This window comes from Echinops telfairi, unplaced genomic scaffold (genome assembly GCF_000313985.2).
Source record: "Echinops telfairi isolate 266 unplaced genomic scaffold, ASM31398v2 ScPeMD7_7468;HRSCAF=8506_0, whole genome shotgun sequence".
Classification (NCBI taxonomy): Eukaryota; Metazoa; Chordata; class Mammalia; order Afrosoricida; family Tenrecidae; genus Echinops; species Echinops telfairi.
Genome location: NW_022111369.1, coordinates 32,318,667 through 32,341,015, shown reverse-complemented (window position 1 = coordinate 32,341,015; position 22,349 = coordinate 32,318,667). Strand labels below are relative to the sequence as shown.

Below are 22,349 nucleotides of genomic sequence, written 5' to 3'. Positions count from 1 at the left end.
GGGCACCATCAGCTTTCTTCGCCACATTTGCTTATATACCCACTTTATCTTCAGCGATTGTGTCAGGAAGGTGAGCATCATAAAATGCCAGTTTAATAGAACAAACGTGTTCTTGCATTGAGGGAATACTTGAGTGGAGGCCCAGTGTCCATCTGCTACCTTAATACTAAACCTATAAATATATGTACATAGATCTATTTCCACTTTCTCATATATGCATATATTTACATATGTACATACCTGAATTTAGACCTCTACAAATGCCCTTTGCCTCCTAGCTCTTTCCTCTATTTCCTTTTACTTTCCCCTTGTCGCACTATCATGCTCAGTCTTCATTTGGGTTATAGTATTCCTCTCAGTTACATTACCCTTGGTCATGCCCTACCAGGCTTCCTACACCCTCCTCACCACTGATTTGGATCACTTTTTGTTCCCTTGTCCCTGGGTTTGTTACCACCACTACCTTTCCTCCTACCTCCCCCTCTCCCATGTCCCCCTGGAACTGTCGGTCCCGTTGTTTTCTCCTCCAGATTGTTCATCCAGCCTATCTTATTTAGACAGACCTGCAGAGATAATAGCATGCACAAAACAAGACAGAGCAAAACCAAGCAACAAAAGAAAACAACAAGAACAAGCCAATGACAAAAAACAAACAAATACAACAACAAGAGAGAAAAGCTTGTAGTTAATTCAAGGACTGTCTGTTGGCCTTTAGGCATGTTTTCCAGTCGAGTCTGTTGGGGCGCCAAGCTCTGGCCCCAAAATCTATTTTTGGTATTCCCTTGGGACTTTGTTCTCTGTTCCCCTTGATGTTCTGTTCCACACCCTTAGTGTTTTGCTTTGGTGTGGTGGGATCAGATTGGGCACAATTCCTACACTGTGTCCCCAGTGTTGTCCTCTGTAGGGCTATGGGTCTGTGAGGGATGTCATGTCTCATAGTGGGGCTGGTCATATTGTCCTCTCTGTGGATTGGCTGCTGTGAGCAGGGATATTGTCCTCAAAGCTTGGTGGACCAGGATGTGCTCCACTTTCTCTTCCTCCCCTTCATCTGCTCCTTTATCATTACCCCATTCTATATTGTGCTCTGCAAGCTTTGTCAGAGTTATCAGACAACAGAGGGAAATTAAAGACATCCAAACTGGCAAAAAAGTTAAACTCTCTCTATTTGCAGATGATATTATCCTATACATAAAAAATCCCAAAAAATCAGCAAGAAAAATGCTGGAAATAATTGAAAGGTTCAGCAAAGTGTCAGTGTGCAGAATCAATACACAAAATTCAATGATTCCTTTAAAACACCAAAAAAACGATCTCAGAAAAGGAATCAGAAAAATTATACCATTCACAACAGCCATCCAAAAGATGAAATACTTGAGAATAAAATAATCTGTGTATATAAGCTATACAGAGAAAACTACAAAACACAATTAAAAAAGCCAAAAGAGACTGGGCAAATATACCATGTTAATGGATCCCCACTGTCGCTAGGTTGACTCCTACTCATAATGCCTCTACAGGGTTTCGGAGGCTCCCTTTATGGGAGCACACAGCCTCACCTTTCTCCCATGGAGAGGCTGGGGAGTTTAAACCACTGGCCCTGCTCTAGCAGTACAACAGGTACCTGACCTCCACTGCGGCTTCGACACGTTGAGGGATAGGAAGCCTTAATATTCTGAAAATGTCTGTACTCTGCAAAGCAATCTACAGATATACTGCAATCCCTTTCCGAGGCCAACATACTTTAATGTAAAAGCTAACGACCATCTTAACATAGAAAGGAAAGGAAAGAGATGCCAAATTAGAAAGCACTACTAAAAGAGAAAAACAAAATAGGAGACTTTTAATTCTTGAACTCTAAACCTACTACACCATCTCAGTACTCAAAATAGCATGGTACTGAATTATAGTAGACATAGGACAATGGGGCAGAATTGAGAACCCAGAAGTAAATCCATCCACCTACAGATAATTGATCTAAAACAAAGGGTCACAAACACATTAAATTGGGGACAGTCTCTTTAACAAATGGTACTTGGCAAAACTGTATTATCAATTTGCAGGACAATGAAATAGAATTCATATCTGACACCATATATAAAAATGTACTCAAGGTGGATCTGAGACTTAAGTGTAAAAATTTTAAATATAAACATCATCAATAAAATAAGACTATAATACATGGCATAAATATGCTATCAAATGTAATGAAAAATACACAAACAGCAAAAGACAAAATAGCTGATTGGGACCTCATAAATATTGGACATTTATGTACATCAAGAGATTTTACCAAAAGAGTAAAAATCTGAGCCCACAGACTAGGAAGATTATTTGGCAATAACATATTAGAAAAAGGGCTAACATGAAATTTGTAAAAAATGTCAACAACTCAAAAGAAAAAGACAAACCACCCAATTAAAAATTGAGCTGAGGGCATGAACATACATTGTACCAAAGAAGACACTCAGGTAAGCAATATATATGTAAAGAAATGTTTTCCATCATTAACCATTTGAGATATTCAAATCAAAACAAGTAAATGACACCTAATCACAGAATTGAAAACAAAAATCACCCCCATTCAAGTTGAGACTCACTCATAGCTCCCCAAAAGAGTGTTTCTGGGGCTTTGTAAACTTTCATGGAATGAGACAGCTTCATCGTTCACCTGTAGAATGGGCTGGTAGGTTTGAACTGCTGACCTTGTATTACCAGATCCATGCTTACCTGACAGCACCATGCGGGCTCCTACCCAGCATTAATAGCAAAGTTAAACAACACAGCAAACAGCAAATGCTGGTGAGCATGCAGACAGACTGGAGCCCTCATATATGGCTGGTGAGGCTGTAAAATGGTGCAACCACTGCAGAAAACTGGTATGGAACTTCTTCAAAACGTTGGAAGGAGAAATACCATGAGACTCAGCTGCCTTTCTACTTGGTATTGGAGAAATAAGAGCTGCAACCCACCCATGTCCATCACAGCACTGTTCACAATAGCAAAAGAATGTAAACACCCCTCAGCGGAAGAATGGGGAAATCAACACTGGCACATACAAACAATGGAATATGTAAAGGAATAATGACGAACCTGTGAAATAACTTGGATGAACCTGGAGGACTATTCTGGGAAAAATGAGTCAATCACAAAAGTACAAATATGTTATGAGATCACTATTAGAAAATCTAAAGAAAAGTTTTTCACACTGAAAAACAAACAGACAAACATTCCTTGATGGCTCCTAGAGGCGGGAGAGGGAGGCAGGGAGAAGTCGTGAGTCTGGAAGGAGACAAGTGCTGGTTCTGGTGAAAGGGAACGCAGTACACAACAAATAAGAAGTTGAGGGAAATTGATACCAGCAAGACACCTGTAGGTTGACATGAGCTAAGGGCAAAAGAGGCAACGACTATTATATACACAATCCTACCATACTGTGTTCTATCATTAGATGTTTGGATAGACTCCCAGAGGGCGAGTATACCCATACTCACTCTCCACTGCCAGCTGGTTGGTTCTGACTCACAGAGACTGTATTAGACAGAGTAGCATGATCCCTGTGGGTTCGGAGACTAAATATTTACAGGAGGAGATAGGCTCATCTTTCTCCAGCAGAGCAGCTGATGGATTCGAACCTTGGACTTTGTGGTTAGCAGCTCAGTGCCTAGTCCACCAGGATTCCATACCCATGGATAAACAAATATTTGACATAGCTTATTGATATATGTTGAAAATTTTGCCCCAGTCAATAAATGTTAGTAAAATTATTGGTTTGTACCTAAAAATATGGCAAGTGTGTCTTCTTCAAGCTAAATCTACTTCATTCTACTCATTTAGAAAACAAAACAAAATCTTTAAAAATCTGCATTCATTATTTTCAAAGTTCTTTTTCCTTTTCTCTATTGAACTTGACCCCATTAGGCTTACCACCTTTATCTCACCATTGAAATGGCTCCCATGAATAGCTTCCTTTTTGCTAAATCTAATGGTAAATATTCAGTCTCCAAGTCTAACATCTGACACCATTGACCATTTCTTCCTTGAAATGACTTGTTCATTAGGGTTTGCTCATTTTCTGCCGACCGGTCATTCCTCCTTGCTCTCTCATGCGCCAGACCTCCAAATGTGCAGGCACCCAGGCTGCAGTGCTCTTCCTCCCTGCTTGCTCGTGTAGCCTCTGATCTTTACATGACGGTTAAGGACGAGCACTCCCAAATCAGTGTCTACAGCCAGGATTTTTCCACTGAACCCCAGAATACAATACCCAAAACTGAATGCTTGCTTTTCTCTCGCAAGACGATACCTCTGGAGGTCTCTCTCTGTTCCAGGAAATAACAACCCCATCTTCCCAAAACGTTGGAGTCACTTGAATCTACTCTGTATTTCACAGCCCATATCCAAACAGTCAACAAATGTTATTACCTCTACTTTATTATACTTACAGAAACTGAATCCACTCATCTGTCATCATCCTCACTCATACCGTTTTGATCCAGATCAATATTCTGGGATAAAATTATCAAAATAGCCTCCTAGCTGGTCTCTATGCTTCTGCTCTTGTCTCCATGGAGCTCATAAACAACACAACAATTTAAGGAGTTTTGTACAAAATAAATGAAATAAAGCATTCCTTTGCTCAAATCTTTCACTGACTTCCCATCTTACTCATTGCAAAAGACAAACTCCTTACAAATCCCCATAGTGTTCTAAATCATCTCGTTTCCTGCCTCTTCCAGCCTCATCTGCTACCATATTCCTCACTGAGCTTCTTAATATTCTTATGACATGTGAAGCACATACCTACTCCATGGCCTTGGCACACCCGGTTTCTTCTATCTGGAACTGTTTATCTTAGCTGTACCCACTTTCTGAATCTCTGTTCAATATCCCCTTATTAGAATGATCATGTGGCCACATTGAAAGTATAGCAAAACCACCTCTACTAGGAGCACACCCCACTCCCTTTCAGATTTTTAATATTTATTCATAGACGCTGTCAACATCTAAAAAAACTAGATTATATTTATTTATTCATGGTGGCCCCCAGTTACAAAGTAAAACCTACAAAACAGAGTATTGTGTATTTTTATGATATATCTAGAACAGTGGCTAGAACATAGTGTATGTTTAATAAATACTTATTGAAATCTATTCATTGAAATAAAATTATGGATAAAATGGAATTGTTACTATGTACACACACACATTGCACTCCTTCCCTATATATCTGCAAGATCTCTTAATAGTTACACTACTCCACTCTCCACTCAGTTGTTCAAGCAATAAACATACACATAAGTATATATGCATATATATATACATACTCGTGTATATATAATTGGCCCCTGTCTTATTCTCACATACCACATAAATATTCATCAGGATTCAAAGCCATTCTACAAGAACCACAATAGCCTTTGTGATCCTAGGATTTTAAATAATAAAACCCAAATCCAAAAGAGGGAATGGTATCAGAGCTTAATTAGGAAAACCTAGTTTGTACAAGGCTATAGATGACAGTGGAAGCCCAGAATCCACTTGCAAGTTCCCTACATAGAATTAACCTCCAGTGAGTCCCTGTGACCTTGGTAGAGGGATGTGATTAGCCTTGCTATCAGACAGAGAGCACTGTAAAGTTGATTTTGGCAGATGTAGTTAGAATAAAATGTAATACATTATTTGATCACCCTTTTGACTCATTTTAAAATTGTTTCATTTTTTAGTATTTTATGCTTTCTTTTTTACTGACTTTTTTGTGTATTTTGTCTGGTCATTTGTGGGGGAGGAGGTTGTTGTTTGCTTGCTTCTTTTTTATCTCCAGTGTCTAGAACAGTGTCTATTATGTGGTATTGTACATATACCGCGATGAGTTATTAAATGACTGACTTCATGGTATCTACCAATATTTATTGACACACTAAAATACACGCTTCTGTGCCCAAAATATTGTGGCTGTATAAGGTGCTTGGTAAAGTAAGGGGGCAGCAAGAGCGAGGAAGGCCCTAAATGAGACAGATTAACACAGTGGCTGCAACAATGGCCTCAGCATAGAAACAATTCGGAGAATGTTGCAGGACTGGGGAGTGTTTTGTTCTGTTGTGCACACGGTCACTATGAGTCGCAACTGACTCAATAGCAACTAACAATAACCGCATATGGTGAACATAATAAGACAGTTACGCTATGAAATAAGGAATCTCTGCGTAGTACTAACAACCAGGTTGGATGCTCAGATCCAGCCAGAGGTGCTGTTTTAGATGCTGTTAAGTAGGTGCCGATCCATAGCCACCCTATGAGCAACAGAACAAAAACACTGCCCAGCCCCGTAGCATCCTCACAATGGCTTCTTTGTGTAAACCCATAGTTGCAGCCACCATGTCAATCCATCTCATCCAGGGCCTTCCACTCTTTCACTGTCCCACTGTTTTACCAAGAATGATGTCCTTCTCCAGGGACTGGCCTCCCCTGACAGCATGTTCAAAGTGTATAAGATGAAATCTCACCAATCTTGCCTCTCAGGAGCACTCTGGCCAGACCTGGTCACTTATTTCTGAAAAAAAATCAGCCTTTAGAACCCTTATAGAAACTGCACATACTGAACTGACTTAAGTCAGAGTCTAACGGAAATGAATAGGGCTTACTATGAGATAAAATGATAAATAAGCAAATTATGATGACGCAGTACGATATTCTCAGTGTATCTCTCTGCACTTCCTAATCATGAACTTCATAAATTATTACAGCCCACGAGTCTAGTAGAGTGAGCTATTAGGTCGCATGGTGAGCACATTGCCCTGTCATTATGACATATGCTCCAACTCCGTAATGGTCTTGGTTCCTGTCATTTTGACAAATTCAGACTTCTCTTCACTGGCCTCGCTACTTCGAAGTCCTTCCAGTTCATTCAAATAGCATCTTCTAATATCTTCTCTTTTTTTAATCATCATGACTACTTTCCCACACTCCTTAAGTTCCTCTTCTGACCTCCTAGGTCTTAATCACTCAGTTTTGAAAGTGCTTGAGCGCCTGCAAAAGCATCAGACCTGCCCATCTTGTCTCAGCACACGCTCCACCTCCCTATCCCGCCTCTTTCCATTCGTCCCAGCCCCTCACGTACTAGGCCAGTGTCTTCTTTGCGTTGTCCGCTCCCCGGTCAAGAGGACTGCTCATCTAAACAGGGCTTCCTTTGCTCCAGTTGCTCCGCCCAGTCCAGCCTGAGTCCATTGTAAAACAATTTCTAAGTAACAAATTAGAGATTGTGGAAAAGGAATTAAACTTCATCTTAAGACAAGCCATGATGGCAGGGTATTCAATGTTTGACATCAGCTCTTTAGGTAATGTAAGAGCACATTTCCTGTACAAGAGCAGTAAACACATTCCATTCACTTCACATGCATGGACAAAAAAAACCAAAGAAGGTGGAAAAATCAGAGCCTTTGACCGATGGTGCTAGCAAAGAAGAAAGAACAAGCCTGTGTTGGAAGACGTGTGGTAAGAATGCTCCTTAGAAGCAAAACGGCAAGACTTCCCTTCATGTACTGGGCACGTCTTAACCGGAGGGACCAGTCCCTGGAGAAGGACATCGTGTTTGGTAAGTAGAAAGCAACAAAAAGAAGACCCTGAGTGACCTGAAGTGGCAGTGGCTACCACATGGGCTCAAACATAAAAATGATTGTAAGGATAGTCTTAGTGTTCTGTTTTCTTGAACATGGGTCACTACGCATCATAACTGACTCAAGATTATCTAACACCAACATTCTGATTAAATGTTAGTTTTACAGTGAACTGGTCTAAATGTTAACAATTTAAAGCAGTCATCTATATTGTTAAATAAGGTATCTTATCCCTAAGGCTGTTTTCCCAATATTTGCCTAATACATTATAAAGGTTATATAAGTTTTTAAGGCATCATATCTATAATAGAAGCTTTAGAAAATTAAGTAAGAAAATGCAGACACCATTATAAAGTGCTATTTAAATGTTTTCTAATAAATACAAAGCATTGTAAAATATGTTTTTAAGTACATTAAAAGTATTAAGTAAACTGATTTATTAGAGTTTTCATTTGGGCACAGAAATCAAACTTAAATTTCTAATTCAAGCTAGAAAATTGGGTTCGAACTGTTCAAAATTGCTTAACATTCTAACACATGAAGAGATTAATACGACTTAGGACACCTAATATTTGGGGGGGGGATATTTATTCTTTACCTAAAACAGGAAATAGTAAAGGAAAGTAGGAGATTAACAAAAGTAATAAATGCAGTCTGCTATTGTAAAGTTTTATAATCTCAACCAACTTCTAGAAAGGTGATATGTTCTTTCACTGTAGCATAACTGTGCAAGAAAATAAGGAAATACTGACCAAAATTCTATAGTTGTAAAACACAAAAAGTTAATTGAATAGCTGTTACCTAAATAGTTTCAAAGATTTATATATTTGAATCAATCTAATAAAGCCAGAGAGAAAAACCAAGTGTTTTGCACACCATTATCTTTTAGATGGAAGTGCTATTCAAACTTAATCCTTCAATCCATTTTTCTGTAGCATTCAGAATGCTCTATAATAAGAAGTCCAGGTGGCACCATTGGGTGTCTTCATAACCAAAAGGTGGGTGGTTCAAAGCCACCCGCCACTATCTGCTCCCATAAAGATTTACAGCTTCAGAAACCCTATATACGGTCACTATGAGTAGAAAATGGTTTGATAGAAATGGATGTTTTGGTTATAAAAAATTAGCGGGGAATGGTGACTCAGATGTATAATTCTCACTTCCCATGAAGAAGAGTAGTGGTTAGGTGTTGTGATCTGCAAGGTCAGCAGTTCAAATCCACCATCCATTCCTCTGAAGAAAGATGAGCTTTCTACTCTTGCAGTAAGTTCCAGTCTCAGAAACACACAGAGGGTGTTCTACACTATCCTATAGGGTTGCTATGTGGTGGCTTTGACTTGATGGCAGTTGAATTTGGTTTTGGTTTTGTCTGCAGAAGACCCAAGGTTGATTCCCAACTAATGAACCTCATGTACTGCCACTCCCCAGCTGCCAGTGGAGCCATCCCCATCTGCCAGTGGAGCCACCCCCCATCTGCCAGTGGAGCCTTGCATGATGCTGGGATGCTGAGCGGCAGGCCTCGTGGTGGGTTGCTAACTGAAAAGTCAGCAGTGTGAAAACACCAGCCATTCTCTGGGAGAAAGGTGATGAGGCTTTCTACTTCCACAAAGAGTTAGTCTTGGAGACCCACAGGGTCAGTACCCTGTCCTACAGGTCCGCTATCAACTTGATGGCAGGGTGTATGGTCGGGAGGAAGAAAACTCTGGAGGGGGACTTCCAAACACCAGCCACTAAAAGCCTTATGAATCACAAAGTGTGGTTCATAACTGATCATAGAAATGGCACAGGACCAGGCAGCATTTTATTCCTTTTTGTAAGGACATCAAATCCCAACAACAAATATTCATAATTGATACGCAATAATCTTAACTGAAGGTAGATTGGCAGATAGTGGAAAGCACAGGTTTTACGGACACAGTTTAATGATTTTTGAAAATATATACATACTCTGTAATTACCATCCCCAAAGAGACATAGAATATGACTATCACTCTAGAATGCTCCCCTCTAGAAACTTCAGGATCCCTCTAGACCACGCCTCCAAACTCACAAACAAACACCATTCTAGATTCTATCAGCACAGATTCGTTGTGCCCTTTTTCACCTTTCATAAAATGAAATGATAAAATGTGTTCTCGCTTGTGCCTGGCTAATTTTGCTCAAAATGATGTTATTGAGACCCATGCCTATTGTGATATCATCAGTTTTTGTTTTTCATGTCTATGAATAAGACAGTACTTCTCTAAATGCATGGATCACAATTTGTTGATGCATTCATTTGTTGAAATTTGGGGTTGTTTTCAGTTTTAGTCAATTAGGCAAAATGCTGCCATGAACATTAATGTACAAACTTATCTGTGGGAAAATGTGTTGATTTCTCTGAGGTAAATAAAAATCTGGGAGTAGAATTATCAGATCATAGATAGGTACATAAATACGTATTAAAGTTAAATAACGATAAGAAATCCTTTCCCAAAGTGCCCTACTATGTTATCATTCCACCTGCAGAATGATAGAGTTCCAAATGTCCCACATCCTCACCAACATTAAGTGTGGTACACTTTCTAACATTAGACAGTCTAGTGCACATGAACAATGAAGACCAAAGCATGGATGCTTTTGAGTTATGTTTCTGTTGCTAGGTGCTCCAACCCCTAACAACTCTATGCAAGCAAAACAAAACACTGCATGGTCCTGTGGTCCTGTGCCATCCTCACAAGTGCTCCTGTCCCTGAGACCATGGATGCAGCCACTGTGGCAGTCCATCTCATCGATGGCCTTCCTCTCTTTCACTGCCTTTCCATGCTACCAAACATGATGACCTTCTTCAGGGACTCATCTCTCTTGACAATATGTCCAAAAGACGTACAACAAAGTCTTGTATTCTTTCCTCTGGCCTTATTTCTTCCGATCAAATGTGTTTGTCCTTTTTGCACTCTGTGGTACTTTCAGTATTCCTTGCCAGCACCACAGTTCAAGTGCATCTCTTCTTCAACAGTCTTCTTCACTCCATGTTCAACTTGCACATGCATGGGGTGCCATGGAGAACACCATCGCTTCGGGAAGGCTCACCTTAGTCCTCAAAGTAACACACTGGCTCTTAAATCCTCTAAAGAGGTGTTGTCCAGCAGATTTACCTAATGCAATATATCTTTTGATCTCTTGACAGCTGCTTCCATGAACATCAATTGTGCATCCAAGTGAGAAAAAATCCTTGTCAACTTCAACCTTTCCTCCTTTTAACATGGTGTTACAGATTGGTCCAGTGGTAACCATTTTGGTCTTCCTTGCATTGAATTATGGTACTGGCAAAATATATTGAATATATTGACTTTCAGAAGAATGAACAGATCTGTTATGCAAGAGGTATAGCCAGAAAGCTCTCAGACGTGAGGATGAAGAGACTTAATTTCCTGTACTTCGGGCATGCTATCAGAAGGGAACAGAGGCAAAGAGCATTTATAGAGATCTAAATACAAGCATGTACATATGTAAATATATGTGACGATGGGGAAATAGATCTATGTACATATATTTATAGGTTTAGTATTAAAGAAGCAGAGGGACATTGGAACTCTACTCAAGTACTCCCTAAACACAGGAACACTTTGTTCTAATAATCTGGCATTCTGAGATGCTCACCTTCCCTACACAATCACTGAAGACAAATGGGTGCATAAGCAAATGTGGTGAAGAAAGCTGATGGTGCCCGGCTATCAAAAGATATAGTGTCTGGGGTCTTAAAGACTTGAAGATAAACAAGCAGCCATCTAGCTGAGAAACAACAAAGCCCACATGGAAGAAGCACACCAGCCTGTGTGATCATGAGTAGTTGATGGGATCAGGCATCAAGAATCAAAGACCCAGAACAAAAAATCATAATGTGAATAAGAGGGGCAGGGAGTGCAGAATGGAAGCCCAAAGCCAATCTGTAGACAACTGCACATCCCCTTACAGAAGGGTCATGAGGAGAAGACGGACCAGTCAGAGTGCAGTGTAGCACCAATGAAACATACAGCTTTCCTCTAGTTCTTTAATGCTTCCTCACCCCCCCCCACATCATGACCCTAATTCTACCTTACAAATCTTGCTAGATCAGAGCATGTACATTGGTACAGATAAGACCTAGAAACACAGGGAATACAGGACAGCTAAACTCCTCGGGACCAATATTGAGAGTAGCCATACCAGGAGGGTAAGGAGAAGGTGGGGGGAGAAAAGGAGAACCAATTACAATGACCTACCTATAACCTCCTCCCAGGAGGATGGACAAGAGAAAAAGGGGTAAAGGGAGACATTGGACAGTGCAAGACATGAAAAAAGAGTAATAATTTATAAATTATTAAGGGTTCATGAGGGAAGGAGGGAGGGAGGGAGGGAGGGAAGGAGGGGGAGGGAAGAGAACAAATGAGGAGCTGATACCAAGGGCTTAAGTAGAAAGAAAATGCTTTGAAAATGATGATGGCAACATATGTACAAAAATGTACTTGACACAATGGGTGGATGGATGAATTGTGATAAGAGTTGTATGAGCCCCCAATAAAATGATTTATAAAATTAAAAAAAATTTTTTTCTAAGGAGGAAAACTCTCAATGGGCTAGATTACCAGTGGCTAGAACAATGAATGGCGCAAACACAGCAACAGCTGTGGAAGTGGTACAGGACGGGGCAGTATTTCCTTCTGTCTTACTTGGGGCTGCCATGGACTGAAACCACCTTGATGACACCAAGCAACAACAGTGAAATGAGATGGAATTTCATTGTAGGATTTGGTTTTCATTTGCATTTCCCTTATGACTAATGATATTGTTACATTTTTCATGGCTTTATTGGCCTTTGCTACATCTTTTCTGAAGCGTCTGTTCAAGTCTTTTACTCAAGAAGAAATCTTTAACAGGTTTATCATGTTATTATTTCTTTGTAGAAATATATATATATTCTGAAAATAAATCCATTGTCAGATTTTATATTCCAAATATTTACATCAAGCCTGTGGCTTGCCTTTTTATTAATCTGCCTAGGATTGTCTTTTGAAAGCACAATTTTTAAATTTTCAAGAAGATTGATTTACCACAGCTCCACTTCTATAATTAGTGCTTTTGTATAAGATGGTTGTCTGCCAAAAGATAGAAAAGACAGCCTTTTCTCCCTAGAAGTTTTATTGTTTAAGCTCACATGTGTAAGCCTATGATCAATCTCAAATAATATATATATGGCATGAAATCAAGAATGGAGCTCATTCTCCTACACATTTATATCATTTATTAAGTGAAAATTTTCTGTTGAGAAGCACAAAGACATCACACATATATCAGCACTTGTTAATTATTTTTCACACTTAGCCAACATTATTTTATTGCTGTTGTTTGTGTTGTTTGTATTTTTGTTGTTGTTGTTTTTCAAATGTAGCTCATGTCTATACAAGAATAGTCCAAACAAAAGTGGACCAAAGATGGTCCTCAGGCCTAAGAAAGATCAAACCAGACATACTGTTTGCTCTGACAAATTCGACCTTCTCTGCAGATGACTATAGGGTGATCCAAGCCACAGCAGGTCACCTGGCAGGTCCCACACATCCAGAGGTTAGTGTGCACAATGAACAAATGGTATCATCTACTGCTCCTATGAACTCATGCACTAAGCTCGGCAAATGCGAAGGTTTCCTACCCAGACATCCACCTGAACAGCCATCTGCAAATCATGCAATATCCATCCTCAACAGCAGATCAAACACATACACAGCCACAGCCTCCTTTAATGAATATAATGGAATGCTAGTCCCAGGGCTTTCCAGAATGCTACAAAAGTAAGATAACCCAGAAAAATCAAAACTCTTAAAACATTTTATCCTGGATATCATTATTTTACTAAAGTACTCCGAAATCTCCTGAAACTCCTATTTAAGATCCTAGGAGACACCACAGCATCCGCGCTGGAGGGAAGGCAGGAGCTCTAGCGTCCTGAGAGCTATGTGAGTGGAGAACTTCTTTCTCTTGCCCGAGGCCTATCAAAAGGGAGACAATTCTTTGGCACACAGAACAAGACCAAGATGCAAGAATTCACCCATTAGGAAATCCAAAACCTGCTCAAAATAACGAGTTCACATCTTCATCCTCCTCAAAATCTTGTGAAAAAAAGTCATCCAGGGAAAAATGGAACACGTTTCATTTATACTTTGACAGCACAGATTTTAATGGGGTCACAGTTCCACAGAGATCGATAAAATATTTTAGTGGAAATCAATATAATTTTGCACTGGCATGCCCATGATCACCAGAAAATTTGACTTAGAGCCAACGGTTGCCAAGTCTGATTTACCACAATATGTGAAAAGTGTTTGCTCATGAGTGCACCCAGTTCAGACTTCTCTCATTCGCTCACTGCCCTGGGTTCAATGCTGACTCATAGTGACCCTTTAGGACAGGGTAGAACTGCCCCTGTGGGTTTCCAAGACTAACCCCATCTTTCTTCCACAGAGCGCCTGGTAGTGCTGAACTGTGGAACTTGGGGTCAGCTCCACAACTCTTAGCCCACTACAGGGCTCAACTCTTAGTCCAAGCCGGGTTCCTTGGAGTTTATCTTCTCTAAGTATCAAACAGCTTGACTGGCTGAACTCAACCAGATGTAACTAAGTCTTTTGTGTACCTACTCTGCCATTGTTTCTAATGATGTCTTTTCCCCCAAAAAATTCTCCTTTCAATTAAAAGATGTCAGGGGGTAATAAAGTTCTAATACTTTGCCCTACGGCTGTGTGTTTACCCAGCCCTGTGGACTCCTACTTCTCCCATCTCTCCTTTCCAGCTGTTTCCGTTCAACTTCCTTACCAGCCTTCCCGCCCCTTGCTGCAGGCCTGCCTTTCCTTTGCGTCTACCCCTTTCTCTTGGGCTAATCCTTGTCTCCCACACACCATGCTTTCACACAAGTCTCCATGCTCGAGTCTATTGTGTGGTCTATTATCCCATTGTGCCTAGCAAGTCCGTCACAGGTAAGCACAAGGGCAGATGTGCCTCTTCACATACGGATCCTTTCTTACAGGCACATCCACCTCTCCTGGAGAAGTCGCAACATATTTGAAGTTGCTCCTCATTCCCATGCACCTCACAGCTAGTAGTGATCTGTCAATCAAATCTGATAGACAAAGTTTGAGCAATTTTCTCAATTAAATTGAGGATAATAGGGAACTTGGCTTAGGGCTCTGTCTCTCAAATCAAAATATATCCCCAGCTGAATGCAAAGTCTCTCTAGAGACTGTAGATGTACAAACACACGTTACTCTTTTACCAAGTTTGTTTCATTGGAATTACTAACTAATTTTACTTTACCGTCAAAACAAAGGATCTTGATTAAAGCAAAGAAAATGAAACGTTGGATACTGGTATTGTGTTGGTGACGGTGTGAACATTAGTTTTTTCAAAAACATGATATGCACATGCTTCTGAGCGTGATGGATTCTTCCAAAGTGACTTCTAATTTCAATGCCTGCTGACATGGGGAAAACCCTTATCTTAATATTTATGTAGGCAACAAGGTTTTATAAAACATATGGCAACCAGGTATTCCCTTTATGAAATATGATGAAGGATACAACTTAAAACCATCTGGAAATACTGTGTCACTCTTTCTTGTGAGTGGGGAGAGAGTTTACAGAGCAGCTCATCCGTTTATACACCCTGATGCACACACACTCTTTCACCTCATTCACTGCAATCCCTGCAACGCACCAGCACTGATTTCACTCCAGGCAACCCTGTAGTTCTGGTTTCTGTTCCTCCTTTTTTCCTAACCCTTCTGAATTTTACCCGCAGGCAAATGCTTTTCTTTGATGGTTGAATATTCTAAATTGTGTATATCTGAGTTTTATTTGTTCTCCTTGTAAACCTGTCTGTAGTTTGTCTGAAAAGTCAGCTGCAAGGTAAATGGCTGAAGGGTGACTACGGCCATAGTATTGGGAGGTGCACAATCAATAATCCTGGTCCCTTTCATGCTTTTGAGGTTTGTGCTGTAATTCTCTCCTATTCTATGGACACAATCATGGCGCACCTCTCAGGGAAGGTGGTAGCTGGATACCATCGAGTCCTTCTGGTTTCAGGGTGGTGGAGACTGATGGGTGTGTGTCGTCCACTAGTCCATTGCTTCCAAGCACCTTTCAATTTTCATCACTCTCCTCTCTTCCTGACTAGCTGCTTTTATGGGAAAAAATGTCCTTGCTGTCATTAGATGCTATTGAGGTGCTTCCTATACAAAGCAACTCCATGTATAGTTAAAAAAAACAAAACACTTCCCAGCTCTGTGAAAACCTTAAAATCATTAATATGCTTGAGTTCTTTGTTGTAGCCACTATGTCAAAACTCCTCTTGTTGAAAGTCCTCTTTTTTTTTTTTTTTAACTGACCCTGTGTCAAATCCAATGAGATACTTCTTAGGGACTAGTCCCTTTAACAAGGATGATGTTATTTTCCAGGGACTGGTCTCTCCTGATAATATGTCTAAAGTATGTGAGACAGAGTCTTGCCATCCTTACTTCTAAGGAGCCATCGGATTGTATTTCTTTCAAAACAGATTGTTGTTTCTTCTGGAACTCAATGGTACTTTCAATATCCTTCGCCAACACCACACTGTAAATGCATCCGTTCTTCTTTGGTCTTCCTTATTCACTGTCCAGTTTCACAGGCAGACACAAAATGTAAAACCAAACTCGCTGCCATCACATCAATCCCAACTCACAGTGACCAGATAGGACAGAGTCTAATGGTCCCTTTGGAGTTTTGAGATGTCCCATCATATGGGATAAGACAGCCTCCCCTTTCTCCCTAAGAGCAGCTGGTAAGTTTGAATGGTTGGTTTTGTGGTTAGCAACTCAGTTCATAGTCCACTATGGCCACCTAAGCTCCTTCACCTTCATATGAGACCAGTGAAAATACCACAGTTTGGTTCAAGCACACCTTAGTCCTCCAAGTAACATCTGTGCTCTTTAGAGGTGTGTGTAGTGGATTTGCCCAATGTAATGGGACATTTGATTTCTTGACTGCTGCCTCCAGACCATTGACTTTGGATCCAATTAAATGAAATCTGTGACATCTTCCATCTCTCATGTGTTTGTTGTCTACTAGGTCTCATTGTGAGGCTTTGGGTTTTCTCTACATCGAGTTTCAATCCTTATTGAAGGTGGCATTCTTTGATAGTCATCAACAAGTGCTCCAAGTCCTACGTACTTTCAGTAAGTGAGTTTCTGTCATCTGCCTGTTCTGGGTTGTTAATAAACCTGCTGCAATAGTCTTCATTTACTCCACCTTCCCAGGTTATTTTCTAAGAATACAGATTAAAAAAGTATGGTGAAAAGATACTATAGTTAATCTATGCCAAGAATGGTGATAGAGGTTATTTATAAGATTGTGTCCCTAACACCTAAAACAAGGCCATTAGAAAAATAATATTCTTAGAATTTAACATATTTGTGGAATAAATGAGTCAACAAATAAAAATGCTTTCCCCAAATACTTGCCAGTCCTCTCACCATGGCTTTAATCAACCATTACCACCCCCCCCAAAAAAAAACCATTGTAATTGACTCAGTTCTGACTCAAAGAGACCCAGTAGAACAGAGTAGAACTACCCCTGTGGGTTTCCCAAGACTGTAAATCTTTGTGGGAGTAAAAATCCTTGTCCTTCTCCCATGGAGTAGCTAGTGGTTTCAAACTGCTGACCTTGTGATTGGCACACCAACGTGTAACCCACTACACCATCAAGGCATTTTTGCTTGTATGGAATATCCTAATTATTCTTTGTGTCTCAGTTTATAAATAATACATTTCAGCATTTTATGGATTAAGATAATCTATTAGAATCTCCAAAGCAGTCTTTTAAAAATTAAGCAATAACTTGACTAACATTTCAGGCCTTAAATATTCAAAACGCTTAGCCTCATCAAAGTCACTGAAAATGCTCTTTTGCATTTCATTGGCTCTTACTGTACAAAGTTTGGCTTGGAATAGAATTGCAGGCTCAGCTTCCAAAATTACAAAATTCTTCTGGGAAAGAAAGGAGCTCTTGACAGCTAGCTTCTGTAGCTGGAGAAATGCCATGAAAAAAAAATCCGAATATGTTGCTGTTCCTTAAAATAAAGCCCTCTTCCTCATTCATGTAATTAGACTTGATTTAGAAGCATTATTTGCAAAGATGAGAACAGTATGATTAATGCAATAACCAGTCTGATTTCCAACTAGAATGATGACAATAATCTATACCTAACCCCCACCCCCCAAGAAACTTAGGATTCAATACCTGGTCATAAATCATAGAAAATTAAAAAAAAATATTTTGGGGGGATTAGCTTGTCTCAGCAATTGATATGCTCTATTTATTTTAAGTTATTGTACCTTAACTAATCTTTATTTTATTCCCTATTCTGGTATTACTTTCATTGTAGCATGACCTCTATTTTAAATGGCGTGCCTTTGTGACACTGTGAAGTAAGCATGGGACTGCCAACCATAAGGGCAGAGGGTCAAACCCACCAGCCATGCCATGGGAGAAAGGAACTCTAGTCTCATAACGATTTACAAAGTCTCAAAAACTCAACATGGAGAGCGCCACGACGGGCATAATTGACCCAATGGCAGTGGGCATGGATCATTGATGTCGTTCATTTGAATGTTAGATCGCTTTTAAAACAAAACCTTCTGCTGTGTTCCGGGGCCCATTTCGGCACTGGGGACCGTCACCACAAATGTCACAGGCACCTGCTGTCATGGAGCTGAGAGTATTGTGCAGGGAGAAGCCAGCAAGCAAAATAAACACTTGATATACGTTATGACATTGATTGTTAGGGGCAGCTGCACTGATTTCAACTTATTGAGGCCCCAACGGGCTCTCATCACAATCCACACATCCATCCACGTGTCAAGCACATTTGTGCATTTGTTGCCATCATCATTCTCAAAACATTTGATTTCTACTTGAGCCCTTGGTATCAGCTTCTCATTTTTCCCCTCCCTCCCTGCTCCCCCTTTCCTCATGAATCTTTGATAATTTATAAATTATTATTATTTTGTCATGTCTTACACTGTCCAGTGTCTCCCTTCACCCATTTTTCTGTGTCCTCTCCCTGGGAGGGGGTTATATGTAGATCTTTGTGATTGGTTCCCCCTTTTTACCCCACCTTACCCTTACCCTCCTGGTACTGCTACTCTCATTATTGGTCCTGAGGGGCTTATCTGTCCTGGATTCCTGTGTTTCCAGCTCTGATCTGTACCAGTGTACATCCTATGGTCTAGTTGGATTTGTAAGTTAGAATTGGGATCATGATAGGGGCAGGGTGGAAGCATTAAAGAACTAGAGGAAAGTTGTACGTTTCATCATTGCTGTACTGCCCCCTGACTGGCTAGTCTCCCCATGACCCTTCTGTAAGGGGATGTCCAATTGCCTACAGATTGGCTTTGGGCTTCCATTCCATACTCTCCCTGATTTACAATGATATGATTTTTTTTGTTCTGATGATGCCTGATACTCTGAACCCATCGACACCTCATGATCACACAGGTTTGTTTGCTTCTTCCATGTGGGCTTTATTGCTTCTCAGCTAGATGGCTGCTTGTTTATCTTCAGGCCTTTAAGACCCAGATGCTATATCTCTTTATAGCCAGGCACCACATTTGCTTATGCATCCACTTTGTCTTCAGCGATGGTGTCGGGAAAGTGAGTATCATAAAATGCCAGTTTAATAGAACAAAGTGTTCTTGTATTGATGGAGTACTTGAGTGGAGGCCCAATGTCCCTTTGCTACCTTAATACTAAACCTATAAATATATGCACATAGATCTATTTCCCCATCGTCATATATAAATATATTTACTTATGTATATGTCTGTGTTTAGATCTCTGTAAATACCCTTTGTCTCCTATTTCTTTCTTTATTTTTTCCAACTCTAACCCTAGCCTCCTAGTTCTTTCCTCTATTTCCTTTTACTTTCCTCCTGTCCCACTATCATGCTTAGCCTTCGTTTGGGTTTCAGTAATTCCTCTAGGTAACATTGTGAGGAGGAGGGAAAGGAGGTGGGTGTTAGCAAGCCCAGGGACAAGAGAACAACAAATGATCCAAAACTGATGGCAAGGATGGTGGAGGAGGCCTGGTAGGGTTTCCATTTTCACAGGAACAAGTTGACAAATCTTCCGAGTTGAAATAGCTGGGTAGCTTCAAACAACTAACTTCTTGATTAGCAGCCAAGTGCTTAACCATTACACCACCAGAGTCATAGTAAATGCTGTAATCAGAATACAGCCAGTGAAAAGGGCTTGATGCACTGGGAAATTAGGGAATTGGCAGAGCAAGGTGGCAATGATTTAGGCAGTAACATTATAATCACACCGTCTATGGGATGACTTCCAAATTCAATTGACAAAAACAACAAATAGCTAAGATATTATTATTTGTTGTTGCTAGGTGCCATCAAGTCAGCTCCGACCCATAGCAACCCTCTGCACCACAGCACAAAACACTGCCCAGCCCTGCACCATCCTCACAACTGTTCCTAGGTCTGAGCCCACTGGTGGAACCACTGCATTAATCCATCTCATCCAGGCCTTCCTCTTTTTCACCACTCCTCCACTTTCCCAAACATCATGTCCTTCTTCAGGGAATGATCTCTCCTGACAACATGTCCAAAGTATGTAAGAAGGTGCCTTCCCATCCTTGCCTCTAAGGAGCACTATGGCCGTATTTCTAATCCCGATCAGTTTGTTCTGTTAGCAGTCCATGGTACTTTCCATATGCTCGTCCAACACCACAATTCAAATGCATTTATTCTTCTACAGTATTCCTTATTCAATGCCCAACTTTCACATGCTGTTAGATGTTAGTAGAAAGGATTGGAGGCAGGGGGGGAGCATGAGGACAAAATTCCTCAGTAGAGATGAACTCAGTAAGTTTGATTGACAGAAAGTCAGTAAGAATAGGAGAAGAGTGATTTCAAATCACATGGTTTCCCATCACATATAATTATATTTTCTTTAAGAAAGTATCTGCTCCTGCCCTGGATTCTTTCAAGAAGGATGAATTAAATATTAGGGTGAGTGAGTCAGATATAAGACCTAACGTTTTCAGAACAGAAACCGGAAAAGTGTGTAATGTTTTGACTTGACCATGGAAGAAGATGATGTTTGCACGTTTCTCATTTGTATGTTTCCATCTTTGTGATAAGATGCTTTAATAAATATCTTAAATATTAAATATATATATTTAAATCTATTAAATATTTAAAAAGAAATAGCAAGTTTGTCACACTAACAATGTGAAACCCCTGAATGCAGAGTGAAATTGGTGTACAGCGGAGTAGTATACTGTTGGGTCATTTTCCTATGATACACATACAATAGGCAGCAATACTCCAAGAGCATAAATGAAGTAAACTTTTTAAAACTTGGAAGTGATGAATCTTAAGTATTTCTTAACTGCATTTTTAATAATATCTATACTATTAAATGAGCACTGGCGGCATAGTGGGCTAGCAAGTCAGCAGTTCAAAACCACCAGCTGCTTTGCAGGAAAACGATGAGGCTTTCTACTCCCATAAAGAGTTACAGTCTCAGAAACTCAGATGGCGCAGCTCTACCCTGTCCTCCACGCCTCTCTGAGTCAGGCTTGCCTCAATGGGAGCGAGAGAAAAAGAGATTCACGGGAAAGTGGAGGGTCATCAAAAGAGAGGGAGGATTGCACCGCTGGTTCTTGTGAGATGGCACAAAGCAGGCCCAGCACATCACTACACACGTCCTCCTCCCGAGGGAGTGCTCTTAAATCTGCCCAAACACACAGAGGATCTAAGAAGTATTACATCGTAATTATTGTAGTTTGGCCCTCCTGACTAATGCTGCATAGGAGCTCCTATTTTCCTGTCATTCACCTGGGGAAACAAATGGACAAAAAAAGAAAGCAAATGAGAATTAATGTTTTGTAGAAATATCATTTGTCACCTGGTCCAGAAAGTACACTGATTTTTCATTGTTTTATCTTGGTCTTGAGGTTTTATAACTTCTAAGCAAAAGTTTAGATTAAAAGCCAGGGTCATAAACTTAAATATAATACCAAGATTCCTGAATGCTTCAAAAAGTGTCTGTGAATTAAGTAATTAGTAATGAATGATGAAGCACAGGATAATGTTTTTTTAAGTGCTGGATTATTTCCTCAAAATAAACTACATGAGGGGGGGAAAAAACCCACTTCACAACCGTCTGGCCAATTCTAAGTAGCAACCATGTAGGACAGCGGAGAGCTGTCCCTGTGGTTTCCAAGACTGGGAATATTTATGGGAGTAGAAATCCTCATCTTTCTCTCATGAAGCATCTGGTGGTTTTGAACTGCTGACCTTGCAGTTAGCACTCCAACACATCAGCCACGAAATCACCAGGACTATTGAATGGATGGCCGGTCTCACAAAAATGTGGCATCTCGATAGGTAGATCTCACAAAAGTTTAAAATAGTATTTTAAATATGTATTTCACATATAAGCAAAACGCAAACACATGGGCTTGCATAGCAATGACTGCTAAGTGGTGGTCTATAGAAATAGCTTACCTAAGTAATTATTTTGGTACGTGTTATTCACGTCAACAGACAAATGTACAATTTTACATCTGGATTATTGTTTTAAATGAGCTGTACACAATATCATAAAACCTAGACTAATAGCTAAGTTGGCCTAAAGGCCTCACTAACAAATGTAGCTTTCAAAAACTGCAAAAGAAAT

At 40.1% G+C, this 22,349-nt stretch overlaps 1 protein-coding gene across 6 annotated transcripts in view; it reads right to left on the bottom strand.

Annotated features, from left to right (window-relative positions):
* The window catches only part of MAPK10 (mitogen-activated protein kinase 10), a 379,669-nt gene that overhangs the window by 269,242 nt on the left and 88,078 nt on the right, over positions 1 to 22,349 (bottom strand). Inside the window, exon 3 of one of the 6 annotated variants that reach the window (XM_045284091.1) lies at positions 7,115 to 7,234. The exons of the other annotated variants lie outside the window; for them this stretch is intronic. The gene's annotated coding sequence lies outside the window, so the exon portion shown is untranslated. The remainder of the gene's footprint in view (positions 1 to 7,114; positions 7,235 to 22,349) is intronic. 6 annotated transcript variants of the gene reach the window in all.